Source organism: Coccinella septempunctata, chromosome 1 (genome assembly GCF_907165205.1).
Source record: "Coccinella septempunctata chromosome 1, icCocSept1.1, whole genome shotgun sequence".
In the NCBI taxonomy this organism is placed as follows: Eukaryota; Metazoa; Arthropoda; class Insecta; order Coleoptera; family Coccinellidae; genus Coccinella; species Coccinella septempunctata.
The window spans coordinates 14,180,642-14,199,142 of NC_058189.1; positions in this window are offsets into that span (position 1 = coordinate 14,180,642).

Here is an 18,501-nt window from a genome sequence, read left to right on the forward strand (position 1 = left end):
TATTTGTATCGTCCGCGAAGAAGGAGCAGAAGGAATAAATATAAGATGGAATATCCGAGATATGAGCCTGAAATAGTAATGGCCCAAGCGCAGAGCCCTGCGGTACTTCACTAAGATCCGGTTTGCTGGCACTAAATGAAGAACTCGCCTTCGCGGATAAAAATATGTTGAAGCTTGTGAAGAAGTCGTCCCTTGGGAATCTTGTCAAAAGCACTGCAGAAATCCAAATGAACAACGTCCACACATTCCCCACGAGTCATCATCGCAGACCAGTGTGAAAGGCAACACAAAAGATTCGAGACAACCGATCTCTCTCGCGTGAATCCATGCTGCTGCTGCGGTATTATGTTGTTGGAGAAGAATTAATCACGCATTTTAACTTATCTTATCTCGTACTACTAATTGAGTAAGCACCGAGTGGGGGAGGTAAGAAGGGAAAATCAGCTGATTTAGAGGTTGGGGAATTTTCTGTTCCTTCGAAAACCGCCGCACGTCCGGGTCTTCGAAAAATGTAAAACGAAAGACGAATAACCGGACCATAGGCGCGTACTACTCTCGACTCGAAAAACAGATAGGAAATACGAGTAAAAAAGCTCTAGAAATTCGAGATTTTTCAACATGAATATAAACGCATCCAGCTTCACCCGGGGCTGTTACCGTTTCTTATCACTCGAGTCGATAAAGTCCATTTTCGCACAACAGCCAAGGGAGATCAGCACATCAGCTGACATTGACGTAACTTATGTACCTAACTTCAGTCATCAGCTGACCCAGATTTGTACTTTTATATTTCAGTTAGACCTAAAACTTCAATAATATCAACTTCGAGTCTTTCTTATTTTCACTGCCCAACAATTTTTTCCCATGCCAGTTATGTACAGTAAGTTCAAAATGAGAATCTTTCAAAATTACTACATTGAGAGGTTATGTTCAGATTAGTGAACAATTGAAGTGACTTAGTTTATGAAGGAAAATATAGAAACATCTTCAGTAAGTAAAGGGTTTATGCACTCTCAGGTGGGAGTTTTCAGGTATCTATCTAAAAAAAATTTGTTCAAGGAACATCCATCTAAGGAAAATTATTCAATGTGATGATATATTCTGTATCCTGAAATCTAAAACGCATTGATGTTGATAATCCCAGCTCATGGAATATTTGAACTGTATTGTTCTAACATTCCAAATTGATTCATGATTAAGACTATTGTCCTGATAGAACTATATTTGTTACAACGTATGATCCTCCTCGAATTAATATTATTCCCTCAAGTCATATAATCGTATTTTTGCTCCCGACCGATCTCTCATATCAATGTTGCAGTCGGTAAATTTATTTTCCCTTATTCATAATAGTATGGTGAACCGAATAATTACCTAAGTTAAAGGAAGGAGAAGACTCATTTCATACCAAGGATTATAGATCATATTTTATAATCCCTGATTTCATTATTGATTTTCATACTACGACGACGCTCATATTCCTCCTTTTTTTCAAGTTCAGAATGACCGTCCAAAAAAATTGGTGTATAGAGGGATGTATCAGAATATACTCATAAAAAATTTTGTTTCATTCTGACAGCCCTAGAACCCCAGCTTTAACGATCAAAATGAACCTATATTCTGTTTTTCTTTTCATTCAGAATGTTTCAAGGATTCCTTCTGAAGAAGATAAGTCGGTTCAAAATGATCGGCCGAGGAAATTGGTGGCTAAAGTACATAGAGGGATGACTTAAATATCATAACATAATTTTTTTGTTCATACTTGAGCTCCGAGGATCAAAATGAACTATTTCAGTCTATAATGAAGCGCCTATTCATCAGTTTTCAAGTTCAGAATGGCCGGCCAAGAAAATTGGTGTATAGAGGAATGTACAGAATGTCTATTTTGAACTGATATTTCTTCCGGAGTAGAAATCCGTAAAATATTCTGAATAAAAAAAAGTATGAAATTGTAGATTAAAAACCCTAATTTATAATTCTTGGTGAGAAGTCACTCCATCCTTCCTTGCATATAGCTTATTATTCGCTTCGGCATTCTTTTCTAAATAGGGGAAAAAATTAACAGACTGCAGCATTGATATCAAACATATGGTATTGACCGTGGTGGAATAGTCGTTTTTTAAACAGGACGGGCCGGGGTAAATAAACATCACTACAGTGTATAAATTGGGTTGATTCGATTGATTGATTTTATTTTCGCTTATGACGTTTTTTTTATTGATTTGGTGGTAAAAGATGGATCCACCGAAAAATAGATCGTTGGGCTTACTAGTTGTCCCTTACTATGTCAGGACAACGTTTGGGTGGTTAGCTAGTATACATAAAATTAATTATGCGCTTATTGGACTGACTTTCATTTCGATATGGAAACTAGAAGGAAAACAAGTAACAATTCATCATTAAAGCTAATAACATCACATTACAAATTTTTATACCTATTCATCATCTCAGCATACCGATCACCAACTGCAACTTCGACTACTGACTCTTTTTAGTTCTGAAGGAATATTTATCAGTAATCTGCAAATTTCTGATTGGAAATACAAGTGAGACATTATAAATTATTACTTTCATCAATATGAATATGATGGAACACCTAGTACCTATACATATGAAAACGCGTCATTCATTCAATTTTTTGTAATCGGGAACAGCTCAGATAAAGCCTCAAAGGTTCCATTGCCAGTTGGTATGTCTGTAAATCCTATTTCCTGCTATCGAATATCACATTCTCCTGTCTGCTGGGATGATTCATAGAATATTGAATTTTGAATTATTGACCAACATTGGGCAGAATGAAATATTCCTCGTGAGGATGCCAAGTTAGGTGCTGCTCTATGCGCAATCTGATAATCGCTTTTCGAACGATCGGATATCGGTTGATGAACCAACCATTATAGTTCGGTAGATTAAGCGATAGTTGATGATAATAGGTGTGAAATGGAGTTTCAGTTCAGAAACAGATGTTGGAAGGAGAGAAGACGGCAGATTAGCATGCTGAAACCACCTGCTAAAGCGCTAATATTAGGATATTATGGATTGAACATATTGAAAGCTGTAAATTGATAGTGATCATCTTTATTGATATCGCACTAAGAATCATGTTCCCAAATTCGGACATTGATTTTGAATCATTATTTCCAACAACTTTGAAATCGGAATTCAACTAAATTCCGACTACAACGTCGTAATTTAGCGAAAAATATTTTTAAAATATGAAATGGCCCCTCTACTCCTTCGTAAGGAACAAAAAAATATTCCTTTCCCTTCAACAGTTGTCCAGCATTCACAAAAATATTCGACAAAAGCACTGGGAGCTTTTGCAGGCTTTTTAAAATTAATTACCAGAGTGGTCACCTATCCAAGTACTGAACTCAGTCAAAGCCTCTGACTTCCTAGAAATCCGAGGTTGAAAAAGGGTACTTTTTATTGTTCTTGAGGGATATTTATGTTTTCATTCATTATTATCAATTTAACACAATAACGAAAAGGCAATTCGGATAAGCGAATCGAGTACATAAAGCGCTGTGATAGATATACACTGCGCAAAAAATTAACGCACATTATGGAAATCTTAAATTTATTCTACAACTAAAGTTGTTCTCAATGATAATTATTTTTATCAGAATTATGCATGCATTTGTTATCCACTTTCAACGGTTTTCTTCAATACAGATGTTTTTTCCCAGCAGGAATAAAAAAAGATGATATTATCAGATTTTGAATGTATTGGCTCCATTCTAAAATCAGTTGTTCTCGATCAATTCTAGTGATCAATAGTTTTTCTTTCGTTTGATTTTCTACACTCGATCGCTATGCAACGCGAAACAAGCAATTTGACCCAACAGAAATGTGCCCAAGCGGTAGTTTTGCGAGAAGAAGGGTGGACATACACAAGAATTGCAGAAAGGTTTGGAGTTTCCCATACAAGTGTGTCCAGAATGTTGCAGCGATTCAGGGAGACAGGTATGAATGTCCGAAGACCAGCTCAGGGTAGACCACGGGTAACAACTGCCATTCAAGAACGTTACTTGAGAGTTTCTTCGTTGAGACAACGGTTTGTAACCGCTCGCCTCCTTCAAATTCAGCTTGAGCAAACTCATGTAGTGCAAATTAGCACTCAGACAATAAGAAATCGTCTCAGAGAATATGATTTAAGGCCTCGTGTCGCGGCAAGAGGCCCAGCTCTTACCCCAGCCCATCGAAGGGCGCGTTTGGATTTTGCGAGAGAGCATATCCATTGGGAAGAGGCCGTTTGGGAAAGAGTTCTCTTCACAGATGAGTCTAGATTCTGCCTCTACCATTGTGATCGACGTTCCCTTGTATACAGACGTCCACATGAAAGATATGCTCAGTGCAATTTCCTGAATACTACTGGTTTCGGTGGAGGATCGATTATGGTATGGGGTGGAATATCTAAGACTGCTCGCACAGACCTAGTGGTCGTTGATAATGGAGCTATGAATGCTGATAAGTATATAAGGAACATTCTTGAAGAGCATGTAGTGTCATTTGCCCCATACATTGGTGAAAATTTCATTTTTATGGACGATAATGCCAGACCCCATCGTGCGCGCATCGTTCAGGAGTACCTTGAAGAGGTTGCAGTCTCTCGAATGGAATGGCCAGCAAGAAGTCCAGATCTCAATCCGATTGAGCCGGTTTGGGACAACCTCAATAGAAGGCTGACAAGTTCAGAAAATCATCCAGCTACTCTTAATGACTTAGGAAGAACTCGGAGAAATCTGGGAAGGATTAGATCAGAACATTTTAAGATGACTCATTTTGAGTATGAACCGTCGTTCCCGAGCTGTAATTAACTCAAGGGGTGGAAATACCAAGATTAAATCACTTATCAGCATTTCAGTATTTTGAAAATTGTTCATTTCTCTTCTTTCACATAAGATTCGGTGAAATCCTGAATTTTTCTTCCATTTAATGTGTCTTGTTTCGTTCAAAACCTTCGCGGACGAACATAAAAAATAAGTTATAAAGTCAATGTAGAGTTAACTTTCATTAAAATTGAGATTTTCAGAATGTGCGTTAATTTTTTTGCGCAGTGTAGTTAAGGCAACGGTTTGGGCACTGCATGAACCTTCGAAGTGTTTGGAGGTTCTCATTGATCTGGATGAAGCTGCATTCGTAATCAATTCGCGGGAGCTAAGCAGATGGCGTTCACTTATACCATTCTTAGTGAAATTCAAGTCTAGCACCGAATTCGAAGTCGGCAAAATTTCTTACAAGTTGCTAACTATCAAGGGATTTCGTGCCGCTATGGATCATGCTAATACTTATAGTTGGGGAGCCGACGATGCTAAATCGGGATTTACTCGAGCGTCGTGGACACCTACGAGATTTTGAAGATCAGATGGTAGGAAAAAAAACAACGTTCAATGATTTATGCACTTTCAACGGTTGGGGAAAGCATCTATAGGTTTTCGAAGATATTAGAAAAAATCGTCAGGTGTACATACTCGATCATGTCAGATTAAGATACTGTATATGCCCTACGTGTCGCTGATAATAAATTCATATTAATCTGACAGTTTGCGTGGTGGGGCTGGGAGAGTTGAAAATGGTAAAAAAAAATTGTTTCAAGCGTGTCATATTTTTAGAGGAAATGTTAATTGGACCCAAAGGAAGGGACTGATAATTCGGACGTGACGCAAGGTCCTTTGAAAATGCAAAAACAAATCGTTACTTGTACAAACTAGAGCGTGTCAGATTTTCATACAGATGGTTAATCTCGGTGCTGCAGACGTGTTGACCCATTAATCTGACTCTAATCAGGGGGGTTTTCTTAATCCGACAGTTTGAAGATGATAACAATGCATTCTTCTAAAATATTTCCCTGTACCTCTAATTGTTTCTGTATTCATTATGAAAGTTGTAGATAATAAAATTATGTACAACTTCCGTCTGAAGCAATTTCACATAATCTCAACCGTTTTCGAGTTAGGGAGAATGAGGGTGAGGAGCTTAGCCACACATGCGAAGGTCCTAGGTCAATATAGAAACCCAGTCTAATGAACGTTCATCGCTATATATCTCAAAAACTAAATTTGTAGAAAATTTATACTCTACAACTTTTATAATGAATGCGAAAACAATTTGAAACCCAGGAGAGGAAATAATTCAAAAAAACTGATTTTTGTGACCTTTATAGTCCGAGAGCTAGCAACGAAAATCGGCAAGAGTTTTGTGATAGATAATAATTGAATATGATTCAGTATAGTGGGTGTACACATTAGTCAGCACCTACTCTCAAAGACAGGTAGTGGAACACCTAGCGGCAACGCTCTTTGATGTAGGTATGTAAAATTACAACATAGGTACTCTACAAGTAATTTTTAATAATTGAAAATTGCCGCTAAACTAGTTAACGTATTATACAGAAACTGAGAAAGTGGCCAGACCTCATTTCTAGGAATGGTGGGTCAGTACACCAAATAGAGTAAGATCCCAGAGCCACCAGACATAACTTATTTTCACACAGATGAAACTAAAGGATCTTAGTAGAGTCTCATGTGCTTTGAATATCTGCGAACTTGTGGAGCTTACCCAGTAACACCTGGGCAGATACCAGGTGGTAAAGGTAACTAAAAATATGTGTTACTTAACTTATTTTCACATGGCTGATTTTTATATATGTTTTAAAGAATATTATTCTGAAGTTATATTATAAGTGACAGACACTTTCCATGGGCCAAATTCTTGCCAGACGTTTTGAAGCTGCACAAATGAATGAAATTTATTTATTTTTACATGTCTGAAATATGTCATTGAAGTAACTATAAAAAAGTTATATTTCATCATTCAGAAGGAAAGTAGTGACCAAACAACCCCTAAACATAAAAATTATTTAGCGTGAGAGCACTATGGATGCCATTCAGAGTGAGTAAGACTGTGGTAACTCGGTTCCCTTTCACAATCTGTTTGGAGTCCCTTTACTGTATACTATACATTGCTCGCACATGGCACATACACATACCTAAGAGTATCAAATCGTGCACATACACAGCACATACTTATACCCAATAAACTAACTGACTGCATTCATAGTCCCTTGTTAATTCAGATACAATGGGGTAGTACTTTCTTTCGAATTTTTAAATAGTTATGGACAGGCATCTCTTATTAAAAGAATAATTCTTTTATATTTTCGTAGATGATGCCAGCTTTTGCAGCAATCGATTGCAGTACAGTACAGTCTCGATTATCAGAAATAATGTGGACCAAAGTGATTTCGGATAATCGAAATTTTGGATAATCCATTTTTTTTTTAAATCAGAAGTTCATTTATTTTTTGTGCAGCTTCAAAGCGTCTGGAAAGAGTTTTGGCCCATGGAAAGTGTCTGTCACTTAAAATATAACTTCAGAATAATATTCTTTAAAACATATCTGAAAATCAGCCATGGGAAAATAAGTTAAGTAACACTTATTTTTGGTCACCTTTGCCACCTGGTATCTGCCCAGGTGTCACTAGGCAAGCTTCACAAGTTGGCAGGTGTTCAAAGTACATGAAACTCTGGGATACTAAAGTTTCATCTGTGTAAAAATAAGTTATGTCTGGTCGCTCTGGGATCTTGGACTAACATAAGCTGCTGCCAAAGGATGCCGTTTCAAGAGATTTGTAATAGCTGAAAATGCATTCACTGCTCAATTATAATATATTATTTGGGCATAAAATAATCAGGCCACATATCAATATGAAACAGAGGTAGTCAGCAGTCACCCAAAGTGCAGATATCGTAATTTTACATAAATCAAAGAGCGTCGCCGCCAGATGTTCAACTATCTGACCTTGAGGCCAGGCGCAAATAGAAACCAAAGAGTAACAAAAAGAGGTTTCACTCTGTCAATTTACAAGGCAAGACCTCGTCCACAGAAATTTAACCTTAAATACAGAAGCACCGAATCTCGCCCTTTCGACCATCTAATGTCAATCGCCAAAGAAATTAAATTTTTCTAGGAAGATCCAAGCCAGGGACTTTTTTTGAAGGATCAATAATCAAACCTTTATTTAAGAGATTACACGAGTTCCATTCTGATTGCCAAAATTCTATAGGGCTATAAGTCGAATGAAAAAAATTATTTGTCCATAAAGGCTTACTAGATTTCAATATGGCACTTCTAGAATCTGGTAAATATGATAAGTAACAATTATACATCGAAACACCTTCTGATTATTTGTTCAGCATGGGACATAGGTCATTGCATTAGGTGTAATAATCTCCCAATTGGGATAATCCGAATGTGATCCCCTATGGAGCGGCTTATTTAAAGACCGTCCTCGATGAGTTCGTGTCTCTGGCTTTCAAGCTGATTTACGATCTTGTAAATCATCCACAGCAAGCGCGGTGTACAGGGTGGGCAAAATTCGTTGTCTACTGAAGGGATCTCGAGAACTATAGCAGCTAGAAGAAAACGGACGACACATTCTCGAGCTCTTTTTTCTTGACTAATCCAAAACTGAAAACAGATCCAGCCTAACGTTAATAGATTTTGAGTTATGAACGAAAATTGAGAAATTGTCATTTTCAATGAAGCTGAATAACTCTTTTATTTGAACTCGTATTCAAAATCCGTTGTTACATTCTACAGGCACTTTTTTATGAGGAATTCAAATATGATATTGTAATTTTTTTTGGTCCAGTTATTTTCGAGATACGACAGGGAGTTCTGATTTTTCAAATGTAAACTATAGTTGAAAGTCCTTTCATTCTGCTGCAATTTTTTTGCTGATTTCAAAAATGTATCATATGTCGCTATTCACATGAATAGAACATAAGAAAAAAATTCAATACTTTTTCCTGCTTTTCGATTCACTGTTGAATTTTTAGTAGGCTAGCGTAACCATAGCGACCGTTGAAAATGCATTATGGTTTGTGAACTCCACATAATCCTATGTGAACTCAACCTGTGTGATAGGAATCACAGACTGTCGAATAATTATTTATTTTATATATCGAGATCGATATCCTTTAAAAGAGAGACAAAGACTTTAGTCTGATTATTAAAGAAGAAAATTCATTCAATTATCGTTTTTCAATTCATGAAAGAAACGTTAAGAGTCAGTAAAATGAATAAAATACTAAAGCTATCTATAATTATGATTTTTACAAAAGTAAGATGATGAAAAATAGGTACGTCTGTCCACGGTAGTATCCGGATTGAGAACCATCGTAAGATAAGCATGCCAAACATCGCGAGAACAAACGATGGCAAATTAATCATCGAAATATTTATTCAGTAATCCCTGATTTCAATCATAGAGGCTCAGGTTCACAAAATATAATGCATATTCAACGGTTGCTATGGTTACGCCAGCCTACTAAGAATTCAACAGTGAATCTAAAAGCAGGAAAAAGTATTGAATTTTTTTTCTTATGTTATATTAATGTGAATAGCAACATATGATACATTTTTGAAATCAGCAAAAAAATTGCAGCAGAATGAGAGAATTTTCAACTATAGTTTACATTTGAAAAATCGGAAATCCCTGTCGTATCTCGAAAATGACTGGATGAAAAAAATTAATGCTATCATATTCGAATTCTTCATAAAAAAGTGCCTGTAGAATGTAACAACGGATTTCGAATAAGAGTTCAAATAAGAGAGTTATTCAGCTTCATTGAAAATGACAATTTCTCAATTTTCGTTCATAACTCAAAATCTATGAACGTTAGGCTGGATCTGTTTTCAGTTTTGGATTAGTCAAGAAAAAAGAGCTCGAGAATGTGTCGTCCGTTTTCTTCTAGCTGCTTTAGTTCTCGAGATCCCCTCAGTAGACAACGAATTTTGCCCACCCTGTACTGGAACGATGCGAATGTTGAACTGCAGATTATTGGGGAAATGCTTGGCTGAATGTGAAATACTATATTTCCGAATAATAAGTTTCGTTGGAATCGGCAATTCGAAATGACAGGATAACACGTTAACCATTCATTGAAACATCCCACATCAAACTTTATGTTTGATCCAAGATCCAAGTTTTTCAACTTTGAATCTTAACAAGTTTTGCTTGAGTACACATCAGACAGATCAAAGTGTTAAATTCCTACAAAAGAGTCTTTTCAGAGAAAATGCTCTACTTTATTTTGAGCATATTCCTAACTATAAAATATTTAAAAAAACCAAACAAATTTGTAGATATTATAAATTGATCAGTTTTAGTGGATCTGCAATCGATAATCCTAATTTTGTAATGTTGTCACAATCATCTACATATTTTCTTTTTCTTTTGTTTTATACTTATTGTGTAGTATGCACTGTTTTATGTTTTATATTACAGTGGCCTCATGAAAGAATTGAATATGTGGAAACATCGGCTGAACTGAAAGTGTTTTTTGCCATCTTCTGAAATACTTTAAGGTTTTCACTCCCAGATTCTGAAACAAAATCAATTAAAAAATTGATAAATTCTTGCACTTATTTGTCAGGACCAAATCAGATGGAAAAAATTGTTGCCTGACAAAGCAAGAAGAACTTTATGGTGAGACCTCGTAACGTTTCCGAGTCTATATCAGACTCCTTCATCAGACGAATTCTTAAAAATCTTCATAATCGTAGTTTGTCAAATGTGGAAAATAAAAATATTTTTTAACATCAACAGTTATATTACAAATAAACACCAGATCAACCACTCCATGGAACAAAACAACATGAAGTGTGCTATGTATGTAGAAGCCAAGATTGAAGACTCGCACAATGCATGTTAATCACAAAAATTAGTATATAATAAAAAAATTGGGCACCTAATACAAAATATAAGTGGAATTCAATGCCATCCATGCCTAAAAGCTTCTTGAGAAAACGCACAATCTGTAAGTAATCCTATGAATGAAAACACTCATTTTAGCATCATAGCATTACATTTAAAAATGACAAGTTACACCTTTTATGTTTACTTTCATCCAAACTGCCAGATATAATAAACACTGTTCACTAAAGCTTCAATATAACAATGGGAGACTTTAATGCAAGCACAATAGGGAAAATGAGACCAATTAAACAATTCCTAAAGAACAGCAACTTCTGAATAGCTGAAACAGCCCCAACATTCCTTATGGATGGAAATGAAGACACTACACCTGACTCAATTCTATATTCAAGAAACATCAAACAAAATATATCGAAACTACAAGTGACGCCTGGTTTGGGTTCTAATCATCTTGCATTTGTAATAGAATTTGACATGGACCCAGAACCAGAAATTATCGAACAGAGTTGTACAAGTATAAAATATGCAGGATAGTGGAAAGTAGTCAGGAGATGAAGAAATTTATTGGAAAAAAAGATAACACATAACTAAGCGAAGCATACATTGAATCATTCAACATGAAACGTTCACAGTCGATCAGGGAGCATGATCCCACAATAAAGAGACACCCATTTTTATATGAGCTACCACCTTATATAATGAAATTAATTAAAAACAAAAGGAGAATGTGATGCTTGCAATAATATCAATGAGTCTAAAGGTAAAAAATTCTATAATAAGGTGAATAAATTATCGAAATATGAGCAATATTTCTCAATACCAACAATAATCAAGCAAGAATGACAGAGAATATAAAACTGATCAAGAAGAGTCCCAACTATTTGACGACCTCTCTGATAGGAGCAAAGTATCACAAATAGATGAATGGTATGAGGATTATTTCAGAAGGGAACAGACAACTGAATTTCATGAATTATGAAACATATAGATGTGACAGAACTACAAACACCGGAGGAGGAGTAGCAATATTGGTGAGAACAGATTTGGAACACTACTTCAAAAGTAGATTCGACGAAACACAAGGAGAAACAGAAAAAGTGACGATTGTTACCGAACTAAATAGTCAAAGAGTCGAAATTACCTCGGCATATAAGCGGCCACCAAACAATTTATTGGAAGAAGAGAAAAACAACATGTTGGAAGGAACAAACCCGAAAATCTCCATCGGAGATTTCAACTGTATATCCACATTATGCAACAGCAGAACAGAGAATAGAAACGGCAAAAAACTCAAGGATTTCGCTGAAAAACAAAATGCCATAGTGATTGGACCAGAGTTACCGACATATCCTGCTTTTGTTATAGGAATACCAGATGTAATAGATATCGCGATATTGAAAAATATAACTCAAGAATTCTCGATTGAAACTTTGGAAGATGGAACCTCGAACCACAATTCCGTGGAATTGACAATTGGAGAAGAACCAAGAGAAAAACTGATGAAAATAAAAGAATATACCAATTCGGCTAAATACAGCCATTTGATACAATCGGAAATAACAGAAATTCCAACAATAAGCACGAGCAGATGGAACAAAAGGGTTCAAGAACTGAATACAATTGATCATTCCGCATGGAGAATGCAAAAAAGGCTACGAGAAGAAAAGACTAAAATTCCACCCCTACACGGAGAAAGGGGAATGGCGGATACCAATACTGATAAGGCAGATGCATTGGCGGACTCGATCGAACGAGAATCGAGAATAAATTACAGGATAGACGACGATAATGAAGATTTGGAAGAACTGGTTGCAAAAAATGATGAAGAAATGGATGAATTACCAGCGGCTTCTGAAATAGACAAGCCAACATCGCCAAATGAAATCAGGGAAATAATTAGAAGTTTGAAGATGAGGAAAGCCATGGAAGCGATAAAATAACGAATGTTATGTTAAAAAAATTACCTAGAAATGGCATAGCCGCTCTAACAAATATCGCGAATGGAATTATGAGGACAGAACACTACCCAGAAAATTGGAAAACAGCGGTAGTCATAGTATTTAATAAACCATTCAAAGAGAAGAAGTTCCCACAAAACTATAGACCGATAAGTCTACTGTCGGCGTTAGGAAAAGTAGTAGAAAGAATTATAGCCACGAGGCTAAATGAGGAAACCGAAAATCTGAAACTAATACCACCAGAACAGTTCGGATTCAGAAGAGAGCATTCAACAGAGCAACAATTATTAAGACTCACAGAATACATTACAGAGGGATTCCAAAATAAACAAGAAACAGGTGTTGTTGGTTCTTTTTGAAGAAAGCAGACTGCAGAAGACGGTCCATCAACTCATTGCTGAAAGATAGTTCAAATATCGTAGAAAGATTAGTTAACATGTTCACCGGTCTGTAGTTTCAAAACGATTTCTCATCTCCTCCCTTATAGTATACTGGAATCACCACTTCCGTTTCCAAGCTCTCTGTAAAAGTTCCTGTTCTTATAGAGCTATTTATGATGAACTTCGAAGGCTGCATGATCACCAAAGATGTTCGATCAATGATGTTTTTTGAAATACCATCAATCCCACAGCTTCTTTTATTTCTCAGTCTTTTTATTATCTATTTCAACTGTTCAATAAACCATTAAAAGAGAAGAAGTTCCCACAAAACTATAGACCGATAAGTCTACTGTCGGCGTTAGGAAAAGTAGTAGAAAGAATTATAGCCACGAGGCTAAATGAGGAAACCGAAAATCTGAAACTAATACCACCAGAACAGTTCGGATTCAGAAGAGAGCATTCAACAGAGCAACAATTATTAAGGCTCACAGAATACATTACAGAGGGATTCCAAAATGAAGAAGAAACAGGTCTTGTTTTACTAGACGTCGCCAGAGCATTCGACAGAGTATGGCATGAAGGATTAATATATAAGATGAGATGTGCTGGATATTCGATCAAAATATGCAAGTTGATCCGGAATTTTCTCAAAAATAGAAGATTTTACGGGAAAGTAGAAGGAGAATGCTCCACAAAAAGATATATAGAGGCTGGAGTACCCCAAGGGTCAGTACTTGAGCCACTTCTGTACAACATATACATTCACGATATTCCGAAGAATCCAAGAACCATGCTAACGATATATGCTGACGACACAGGCATAGCAACTCGACACCGCAACCCAGAAGTAATAGAACGAGTTCTACAAGAGACTATTGACGAAACAAATGACTGGTGCATAAAGTGGAAAATCAAGCTCAATGGACAAAAGAGCCAAGCAATATTACTACAGAACACAACTAATCTAGAATCTAGAAGTTGACGGCGAAGAAATCGACTGAAAAAATGAAGCCAATTATTTAGGAATACCGCTTGACAAAGGACTTACTTGGAAAAGTCATATCAAACAAGCAATCGACAAAACGAAAGCAGCGATGAATAGACTGTACCCTCTAATAGGAAGAAGAAGCCAAATGTCGAAAGAGACAAAATTGAAGATAATCAAAGCCGTTGCTAGACCTTAACTGACTTATGGACCAGTTGCCTGGGGTTTCCCGGCAAAGAGCCACATCAAAAGAATTCAGGCCACTGAAAACAAGCTACGGTGCAATAGATGCACCATGGTTTGTCAGGAATAGACAGATTTATAGGGACCTAAAATGGAAAACCATAATGGAATTCATGAACAGAAACGCAGAGAAATTATTGGAAACAGCGAAAAACCATACGAATCAAGAACTCGGGAGACTAGTGGACTAAGTCCCAGAGGAAGACAAAAGGAGAATGCGATTTTACCGAAGGAGACCAAGAGATCAATTAAGAAGAGATTAAAATAAGAACATAAACTTATTGAAAAATCCAATAAAGTGTTATCCATTAGAGGATAAACACATAAATCCCAGCACGATAGTGTGCGAGAAGAAAACCGACTAAGAGATGAACGGTTTATAGGCAAATGCCCGAAAAAAATATTCAAGAAGCAGTTAAGGGTTTTTAGTGGGTCTCGAGCTCAGGAGAGTGAGAATCCCCACACTTGTTCCTCCTCAGGAGAGGGTGGTTCGTCTGACTTACAGATTTTTTCCCTGCTACAGCAAAAAAAAAATTCAGAAGACGAGATGACATTGTGGAACCGATATCAATAGAAGAAACAAACTACTTCCAGTTACTCTATGGCTCAAAAAATAGCACTCCTGGCGATGATGACAATATTCTATGGATTATGCTTAAAGATACAATACATAAACATCTGATAAAAATTTATGAATCCGGTCGAAATATCTGCATATTCCCGAATATATGGAAAACAGGACACATCAAAATATTCCAAAGGCCAATTTGGATAGAGAAAAAGAGTTGATATATAGAGACCCATTACCCTATTACCTGTACTCGGAAAACTTTAGGAACATGTTATCAAAATAATTCCTTCAACTTCTATCGAACAACACATACAACAATTTCAATTTGGATTCAAGAGTAAAAGATCCACATATCACCCACTCACCATACCATTCTCACATCCAATATCCAGAACTCAACATTGAAAAGATACAAGTCTACAGTGTTGAGTCTTGATATAGAAAAACCATTCGACCGTATGTGGCATAGGAGACTTCTTTACAAATTGCATAGTATCAATCTTCCGTACCACCTCATTGAAATATGCAAGCACTTTCTAGAACGCAGAACATCAGCAGTTACAGTTAGATTATTTGAGTCTGTATACTTCAACTCAGAGCAAGGCACTCCTCAAGGTCCTCCTCTTTCGAAACTCCTCCTCAATTCCTTCTGTCATGATATCATCTTGAATCTCCTGCTACATTTTGCAATCTGCAGACGAGGCAACTTTGGTATCCCATTCGAAAATGTTGAAAAACTGCATACAGAAGCTCCAGGAACTCCTTGATGAGGTCTCTAACTGGTTCCGGAAGTGGAGAATGAAAAGTAATCCTGGTAAGTCGCAGTTTATAATTTTCGACCACAAAATCTCCTCTACATCACCAGCTCTTAGATCAATGATAAAATCATAAAAACTGCTCCTTGTGTCAAATACTCGCTCGGTGTAAACATTGACAATGAATTGAACTTCAACCTGCATACCAAGTTGATGAAAAAAAAACCATATCAATAGCTATAGCTATTTTTCCAATTGGCTTACAGAAAGCAAGGCATTGACATCAAATGTGCGTCACTAATATACAAAACAATCTGCAGACCCATATTAGAATTCGCCCACCTATAATTCGTAAACTGCAAGCCTACAGCGAAAAATCTCACAGTAGCAGAGATACCAGCATTGAGAGCCATAACTCAAATGAGACATCCTAATAATCAACTTCATAATCCTCCAAACCATTTTTTCTACCTGAAAACCAAAATAGGGCCTATTGAGATAAGAATGAGCAGGCTGAATAAGAAATAATATAATAGGTTTTGACAGGTAGACGATGTCATCGCCCAAAATGATGAGGAAGGAAGGAATACATCCTAAAGAAAACATCCAAAATCTCCACTTTTAACCAAACCCAAAAATATTTATTTCGGATATGTAAAATATTCAAATTTTAGCTTTTCATCTTAAATAATACTTAAATATACTTACCAAGAATTGTTAAAATACAGGCTGAAGAACCCCTGCTCGATGGCCTATTGTATAGGCAATACAAATATATAATAATAATAATAAATAAACAGCAAGAATCTATTCGAAGCGATTAATACCTACGCCTGCTCAGCACTGCACCACTCATTCGGTATCATCACTTGGACCATCACCGATTTAGCAGCACTTTAGAGAAAAATAAGGACATTGCTGACAAAACATCATAAATATAACCTGTTAAAAATTGGAGTAATCATAATTATCTACTATTATTTCTGTCTCTTAAAACCTGTCGTACTACATAACAAATCTCAATTTTTTTTTTTAATTTGTCACTGAAACCTTCTTTTTTTTTAAGAGAGCGAGATAGTTTGTGCAAACTATAAATTCTATCACTGTAAACGTCATGTTTGCATGATGACACTATTATCAATTCACAAATATCAAGCTCAATTACTATTCAACTCAAAATACATGAACAAGTTTTGATATATGGGAAATAGCACCGGACAACGGGTATCACCGGACATTTATCGTTTTCTTAGATTTATCATTTTATCCCTTCCTTTGAATGGCCAAACGAACTGATTCTATGCAAGCGCAAACATATCTTTAGTTGACCTTGATAGTTTTAGAGGTTTAGGAAATAAACGTTGAAGTGTGATTTTTTGTGATTGACACCTGGACAGAATAAACTTTGAGGCCTCTCTTCTCTTGATTGGTAGGTGTTCAGATGGTCTCCTAGGCATAGTGCAAGCATTAATGAGTAGTAAGAATGACAACGTGTACAAATACCCTGCATTTCAAATATATCCCCAGTAAATGGCTAATTGATTGCAAGGTGCAGGTCAGGGCATGACGCATGACCGAACAAAAATAATTTCAATATTTTGTTATAAAAATGCCGAAGTCATTAGGTTCTATAAAATCTCCTCAAAACCAAAATACTCCAACAAAGATCAACGACCAAGATACTTTATGCTCAGCACAATCAACCAAAGGCAGAAACCAATGGTCAAAAAGGAAATAAATATTTTTGATGAACAAATTCCCACAAAAATATTTCGTGATAGTCTCGAAGAAATTTTGCTAACTCCGAATGCTAAAGAACACAGAATAGTTTGAAAAAATACTTGAAAAAAGTACTCATTTGCACTCCATTATAATGACTTGGAAGAAAAAATGAAAATGAGGCTAAAAGAATAAATTTGAAGGAAAGTTTAAATCAAAAATGTTTCGAAACTAATTAAAAAAAACAAAAACCAAAATTTTCATCAAAACGAAAGAGCACGAGAGCAGGAAACTCATTTTCTCATTTGCCATGAATGTTTCGACGAAGACTGGATCCAGTGTTGTGAGCAGAGACAACCAAGGTTGTCTCTGATTGTGAGTGTAATGTATGGGTCTATGAGGGATGATCTGACGTAGAAAAGGGTCATACATATTTCAGGTGTGATTTTTTTGTGGAATTTAGCTTTCTTCAGCAGTATCTACAATTTTTTTTCGTGTCCGATATTACCCACTAGAAGAAATTCAAAATGTTCACTTAATTTTCTTTGAACGATGTATGTATGTTTATTTTATAAAGTATATGTTTGTACCTTTTCAGGACATGTGCAGTATATGTGAAATAATCATTTCAAACTAAATTTGTTGGAAAACTTCGAGATTAAATTTATGTTTCACTATTTTTTCGTATTATGCCCGGTACTACCCGATTTTCCCCTATGCATATCTATCTCAATTCTTAACAACACATATCAATTGATTTTGTTACACGATACATGAAATTCATTTAAACTGCTCTTTCTCTCAAGCAAATACAACGTACTCAATTTTCTCGTTGAAACAATATTCTCAAATTCTCCCAATAACATCTCAATAATTGTAAATAAATTACTCGTAACTGTGTTTAGATGTTGTTAATTTGTATATAATTTCACTTCATGCGAGTATCTATTTATTATGTGAAGTGTTTCATGCACTTTTAGGTACAATATAGATTTTATTTTACCATCTTCTAGTCAATCATTTGGTTACAGTTCACTTTCAAGTAATTGCCATAGTAGCAATGATGTGAGCAGATTTTTATAAAATTTCAAGCACCTGTATTCCAAGCAATCATAGGCCTTGGAGAGATTCAGAAAAATACCTAGTGCTAAATCTCCATTTTCAAAA